Below are 7804 nucleotides of genomic sequence, written 5' to 3'. Positions count from 1 at the left end.
ATTGTTGTTTATAATTACTTTGGAACAAATAAGCAATGACTTTAGTGAATAGAAACATGACGGAATCCAATTATAAACATAGTGATAAACTGTGAATTTACACTAAAAAAATGTTTGCGTAAAATGCTTCGCAGTGGCTTCTAGAAACACTTTTGAGTGGTAATTCAAAATAATCAATGAATCTGCTCATTGAATCGAACTGTCCAAATGAACCGATTCTCTCAAATGAATCGCTGTTCCCATTGCTTTAGTGAGAGCTACACCCCCCCTCCAAATCTCTCTCTTGCTCGCTTGTCCAGACATGTTCATTCCCCTTTAAGTAATGTATATCAAGATTTAATACTTTTTGTGCTATCCTTTTTCATACATCGAACCGTATTTGTTAAACCCAGTTCAAGTGTCATGCATGCAGCTTGGTGGTGAACTTTTTATGAGTTAACAGCTCCCAAAGTAATCTCTTTGCTAGGGTTAATTTCTCATAATGCAGTTCACAGCCTCTAATAAAACCACATATATTGCATTGAGACATCTGATTAGATTTCACTGTTTGTGTTTTTTCCCAAATTGTTTATGAAACACAATTGCTCTCATTCCATATGCATTTACGAATCTTCTTGGAAAAATAAGCATGTTGTGTGGGCGCTCAGACAAGTCAAGGCAGTCATTGTCCAGAGAGCAGATGAGAGAACAGAACTCAACAATTGGCTTTTACAGAGCATGCAAACTGGAGCTTTGAATAGAGCTTGGAATTGCTGACAGTGTGGAATGACCATCAGACAGTGTGGAAAGGAGCCAGAACCTGCAGGTTATTCGTCCATGGGTTGATGAAGGTGGCCCATAGGGTGCTACTAAAAGCAGTCCTCTGATCTCAAACTGATGTTCAAGAGCTCAGATTAAATGAATGCCATCTTACATAAACTTGTTCACGTGGTGACATTCTGTTGTTGAAATAGATTGCAAAATCCCTTTACACTTTAGGTTTCTGCTTAAAGGGATAGTTCACTCAAAAATGAAATCTCTGTCTTCATTTACTCACCCTTTTCTATACTCACAAGTAACATAGGGGGATGTTGGGCAGAATGTTAGCCCACCATTCACTTACATTGCATCTTATAGCGCACAATAAAAGTGAATGGTGATTGAGGCTGTTATTCTGCCTAACATCTCTTTTTGTGTTCCACTAATAAGAAAGTAAGTCATATGGGTCTGAAACTACATGAAAGTGGGTAAACATCCAAATAAATTTTTTTAGTTTTTTTGGGGGGTGAACTATCCCTTTAAGGTCATTTCATGATAGGGAATTTCCCTTTGTGTGGAAAACATTTTTGAAGTATGAGAGGGTAACATACTATACCTCAAAGTCTACTCTCATAGTCAGCAAATTCAGTGGTGATCCTTACACCCTAAACCATTAAGCCGAGAATATCCACATGGATCTTGGTTCAAAAGAAAAAAACACATACTGACAAGTTTTATTTTTTCTTCCCTGCTGCCACCAGAGTTCAGTTTCACTCAGCAACAACATGATGTCTTAAGCAGAATGAGAAATCAGCCAATCGGAGGGCTGGTTGATCAGCAGTGAGGTCACAATGCTGTATCTTAGCAATGACTAAATAGTGCTGGTGTGAACTTCCTGAGACAATCTTTAGTTTTATGTAACACACTTAGGAATCATGTCAGTGGATTTTATACACATTTTACAACCCCAAAACACACACTCACTTGTCTGAACTGTTCCCAGACAAATCCACAGTAGTGTTCTGTCTCCCTTCTGCTTCGATTTCCAATAAAAATCAAACTTGCGTAATGATTCCAGAACTGTTGCCTAGAACTAAGGATGCATCTCTCATTTTGAATCCACAGATCTCTTAGTCTCTGTAAGTAGACAATTAAGAGGCTCTTTTTGTCAAGAAATAGGATGTATTTATTCAACTTTCAATTTCAAAGTACTTTATTGGTATGGTTGTTTGACATACAATATTGCCAAAGCATAAATTACCACAATAAAAACAGACACACAAAAAATATTAATAATAGAACAATGTTCCAGTAACGCTAATAAAAATGATAAAATAAACATTAAACAAGACATTCATTACAATTTTAAGAATAATTCCGGGTTCAATACAAGCTAAACTGAATCGACATTTGTGGAATAATGGGGATTACCACAAAAATTAATTTAAACTTTTTTCTTTAAAAACAAAGCAGGTTACAGTGAGGCACTTACAATGGAAGTGAATGAGGCCAGATTTTGGAGGATTTAAAGGCAAAAATGTGAAGCTTATACTTTTATAAAAGCACTTATATTAATTCTTCTGTTAAAACTTGTGTATTATTTGAGCTGTAAAGTTGTTTAAATCGCTGTTTTTACAGTCGATTTAGGGTTTACACGTTATGCAGCCATGATTACGATGTTGTAAAATTGGTTATAACTTTACACAGACAAGGTTAGTAAGTGATTTAACACACTAAAATCATTTTAAAATGCACATTGTTTTACATTTGTGTCTATACTTTTGAAACCATAAGAAAAGGAGGGACAAGTTGCAACAATATGCAACAAATGCTTTTGATTTAGCTTAAAGGAATATTCCCGGTTCAATACAAGTGAAGCTCTTTCGACAGCATTTGTGGCATAATATTGATTACCACAAAAAAATAAAATAAAATAAAAAACAATTTGGACTTGTCCCTCCTTTTCTTTAACAAAAATCTAAAATCTGGTCTACAGTGAGGCACTTACAATGAAAATGAATAGGGCCAGTCCATAAACATTAAAATAGCCACTGTTTCAAAAGTATTGCCACAAGATGTTAACAATATGCATGTTAACATGATTTTAGTGTGATAAAATTACCTTTCCTGTGTAAAGTTATAGCAAATTTTTACAACTTTGTTGCCATGATGATGTAATCTAAACAAATCCTAAAAAGACTGTAAAAAATTAAGATTTAAACAACTTTACAGCTCAGATAATACATATGTTTTAACAGAAAAATGTATTGTGTGCTTTTATAAAATTATAAGATTCACATTTCTGCCTTTAAACTACATGAAGGTGGGTAAACATCCAAATAAATTTTTTTAGTTTTTTTTGGGGTGAACTATCCCTTTAAGGTCATTTCATGATAGGGAATTTCCCTTTGTGTGGAAAACATTTTTGAAGTATGAGAGGGTAACATACTATACCTCAAAGTCTACTCTCATAGTCAGCAAATTCAGTGGTGATCCTTACACCCTAAACCATTAAGCCGAGAATATCCACATGGATCTTGGTTCAAAAGAAAAAAACACATACTGACAAGTTTTATTTTTTCTTCCCTGCTGCCACCAGAGTTCAGTTTCACTCAGCAACAACATGATGTCTTAAGCAGAATGAGAAATCAGCCAATCGGAGGGCTGGTTGATCAGCAGTGAGGTCACAATGCTGTATCTTAGCAATGACTAAATAGTGCATAATATTGATTACCACAAAAAAACAAAAAAACAATTTGGACTTGTCCCTCCTTTTCTTTTAAAAAAAGCTAAAATCTGGTCTACCCTCCAAAAAACCCTCCAAAATTTGGCTCCATTCCCTTCCATTGTAAGTGCCTCAGTGTAACCTCGATTTTTGCTTCGAGGACAAGTCAAAATTATAATATATTATAATAAAAAATATATATATATTATATTTGTGGTAATCAACATTATGCCACAAATGCTGTTGATTTTGCTTAACTTGTATTAAACCTGGAATACTCCTTTAAATTGTAATAAATAAAAAAAGACCATTTTTGTCTAGTTTTCTTAAGACAGTAACTTCTGCATCATTATCATGGAGTGTTTGCTCAATGGTGACTAATGCACATGGACTAGATTTGATCATAGCATGATTATTATGATGTAATGACAAATTTTAGTAAAATGTTGTGATAGCTGTCAATGTCACCTGAAAAAATATAGGCTTGTATAAGAAATCCATTGCGTCTGTAGGGCAGTAAAATAGTCTACTTTATCCTATGTGTGTGGGGGGCTTTAAAACGGGATATAATCCTGGAATGAGACTGCCACCCATTTCCTCCTATTCTATGAAAGGCTGTTTAGGAAGCCACCTCTGTGCATTTGTATTTGTGCACATGTATGCCTGTATTTTTGCAATGGCTCTTATGCTGCCAAAGACACATGCAGCGAAGCTCACCTCCCATTATCTTAAAGTGCTGTTCCACAAAGTTATGAATGTAAACTTTATATGCATGTGAGCACAACCTGTATATAATACTGTAGTTGCCACTTATGCCACACTTAAAAATGTATAAGCTGCTTTGCATTACATATTAGATAACTGTAATTAAGAATAAATATACAACCAAGTAGCATCTTCAAACAAAATGATGCAATTGTTGCATTTAATCAAAATTTATTGTCATTTTCTTGTACAATTTCTTTCTTTTTTTTTTTTTTTTTTTTTTTTGTGAAAATAGTGCTTGTGCTAACTTTCTTTAAAATAAAGATCACTTTGTTTTATTTTTTACTATCTAATGCCATGGCATTATGGTTTAATTGTCTTAGTTTATAGGGCCATTGTATATTTGCCATAAACTAACATTTCCAGTCTTCACCCAGACAGACTGACTCTGTCTTTATTATCAGATGAAAGATCTGCTATAGGTGACTTGCATCTTCATCTTCAATTTCATCTTTAGAATGGGAGAGCCTGTCAAACCAGAATTTCAGCTGTCAAACCATGCATTTGACCATGCATACCACCTAAAAAATAGTTTGATTAAATCAAACTTAATCCAGTTAAATACTAATTAAATCAAACTCACAAATCAAATTAAACATCCATTTTCATTCATGTTTTTATGTAAGCTAGAGTACCTTAGAAAGTCATTTTGATGTTTTGAACACCACTTTTATCACTCAAAATGCATAACTGAACATATTTAGTATTTCTGTTTGCCTGTTAGTTTCAACATTTGCAAAACATTTCAAGTGTGTATTCACTTCACTGAGCTCACATTGAAGTTTACTGCTTAGTTTAACATAGAAAGGTCAGTTCTTGTGATAACAAAGACAATACACTCACTTACAAATCTATTGATCATTGTCTGTCCTCAATAACAGCTGTTCAGGCTGCAGAGATGGGAGCCTTCCAGCAAATTCTAGTCGGATAAATATTTTACGTAACTTTTCATTTGGATTCATTAAACGTCACAGGGATTAGGAATAATATGACTGATACCAGATAAGGCTTTTCAAAACAAGCACGGATAGACAGATTTCAGACTGAAAAAAATTATAGAAATCTGGCTTCCTTGAAAAATACATAGAAAAAGAGAGAGAGAGAGAGAGAGAGAGAGAGAGAGACGAGAGAGAGATTGCACCTGATGGAGTGGAGAGTTTTGTGACTGCTGAATATAACCATTGGAAGATCATTACTCCAACATGAACCACTAGTATAGCACTGTAAAAATGCTTTACTTCATTATAACATCTTTGTTCATAATTTGTCATTGACATGTTTCCTTGTGCATTTTCTTGATTTTCTTCATTGGAAATAACATTTAAAGTAATCCAAAAGTGCTTTTTATTTTACAGTGTAGTTGATATAAACACATTTATAATGCAGGCCTAATATAGTGCAGAGAGAGAGAGTACTTTTAATAAAGTACTATTAAAGTATGTTTCAATTGAAAAAAAAATAGAGAGAGAGAGAGAGAGAGAGAGAGAGAGAGAGAGAGATTTCTGAAATCTTAGGAATAATGGGGCAGGAATGTTTAAGCCTCTGCATGTGATTTTAGATTAGAAAAAAAAAATCCTGAGGAATCTCTGCTAACCCACTGTAAACCCATTTTATGAGGGTATTTTTTTTAACTATCCTGCAATCAACTCATATATGTAGAGGGCAAAGAGAAAGAGAGAGAGAGAGAGAGAGAGAGAGAGAGAGTGAGTGAGTGAGTGAGTGAGTGAGAGAGGGGTCAGTAGGCTGGTGTAGGATATAGAAGTAAACAGAAACAGAGCATGTGTGTGTGTGTGTGTGTGTGTGTGTGTGTGTGTGTGGTGGTGGTGGGGGGGGGGGGGGGGTTGTATTTGCTTGCCTGTGTGTGTGTGTTTGTGTGCATGTGTGTACGTGCAGCAGTATAGAGATTAACATATGTAGCAGTCTCAGACTGTGGGTTTTTCAACTGGTTTTCTGGGCTGAGTTGTTTGGATAAGTGGGGGAAAGTTTACAGCTCAAAGATTCCTTTCAGTCACAGCATGCGCTGCCAGCTCTCTCTCCCAATCCAGCAGAAAAGCTAAACTTAGCTACGGAGCATTTGACTTATTTTATATTTGATACATTTTATACTTATATATTTCTGCACATTTTCAATTTTGGCCACTTGTTCTAGCAGATCTCTCCATTTATTATCATCTTTATCATAAAGCCAGTTTATAATAAACATCGAAAAGTTAAGAACACACAATAAAAATAAAAATTTTGAAACTGATTTATAACTTTTCTTCTTTTAGCTAGATTTTTGCCTATGAAAAGAGGGTTCCTGTGATCAATCAGTCTTCTGGTGGCCTCTTGTGGACAGAGATCGGTCATAGAAGAAATAAAAGTCAGAAAAATATGAGGTTTTCCAGGCCTCACATTCCCAAAAGAGGGCTATGACCAAGGGCGTTGGGGGAAATCTATGCCCCTGGCTATGACATACTCAATGGTGGCCCAAATAAGTACAGCATTTTTATAAATAATTATTTTCTATTAATTTTATTGTTGTTGTTCAATTTCGTCGTGTTGTTGCTTATTTCCATTGTGTTTTCAACTTTTTTGCTTTGCTAATTTGGTTGTGTTGTGCACTCCTGGGCTACCATACTTTCTAGCCCACTGTAGACGAAGCACTTATATTAAAATCTGTTAACGACCCTATATACTGTAATGTTGCATTAATGCTGAATTGTTTATTATTGTGTATTTATTTCTTTGTAGTTATTATTGTTTTCTAGTTCTTCTAGTCCTCGTTCAATTCCTGTTCTGTTTTTCTATGTAATTGCTTTGGCAATACAAAATGTTTTCGTCCTGTCAGTAAATAACTTTGAATTGATTCTTTTACACTTAGATATCAAGCTTTTATCATAGGAGAGAATGTGAAGGTCAACTAGATGTTACGAATGTAAGTCACCGTTTGCAGATACCATACAAATGAATGGGGAGAGCCTTAAACTGAATTGCTGTAAAGTTGGTTTCACATTCGCACATTCGGACTACCTCGTTCAATAACTTTCTAGTTATGCATTAAAAAAATTGATAATTTTGGTAAAGTATAATTACTGGCCATTATGACAACTACAGCTACAACACCTTTTTCTCCAGAATCGACGTTTTTCAAGAGCGGATAAAAGCTTTGATCACTATGGAATGCTGTGACGTCAACGATCTCTGAGGGACCGTCTACAAATTACATGATACTTTTACAACCTGCTCATGACGCTTGTGAACTGAACTTCTCTGCTTGTCTTCGTTCCAGAACAAGTTGTAAAACATCTGGGTATCAATATATATAATCTTATTAATCAAAACAATACAAATAAAACAAAAGTTGGATGTACAATCAATGAATCTAAATGACTGACACTGTTGTTGTTTTTTCTACTTAAAATGGAATATTTAAACAATCAATGTGCAAGTTGCACTCAGTGCAAGTTTTTTTTGCTCATGTCGTCATGGACTTTCACTGACTCCTAGTGGTGTGGATGCTGTTTTATTCAAACAGAATAGTTTCCGGTTACTAATGCCTTTGTAGAAATGTGCTATTTACAGTCAGATATGATT

The sequence above is a fragment of the Myxocyprinus asiaticus genome, chromosome 31, assembly GCF_019703515.2.
Source record: "Myxocyprinus asiaticus isolate MX2 ecotype Aquarium Trade chromosome 31, UBuf_Myxa_2, whole genome shotgun sequence".
Lineage (NCBI taxonomy): Eukaryota > Metazoa > Chordata > Actinopteri > Cypriniformes > Catostomidae > Myxocyprinus > Myxocyprinus asiaticus.
Note: the sequence above shows the minus strand (reverse complement) of the source record.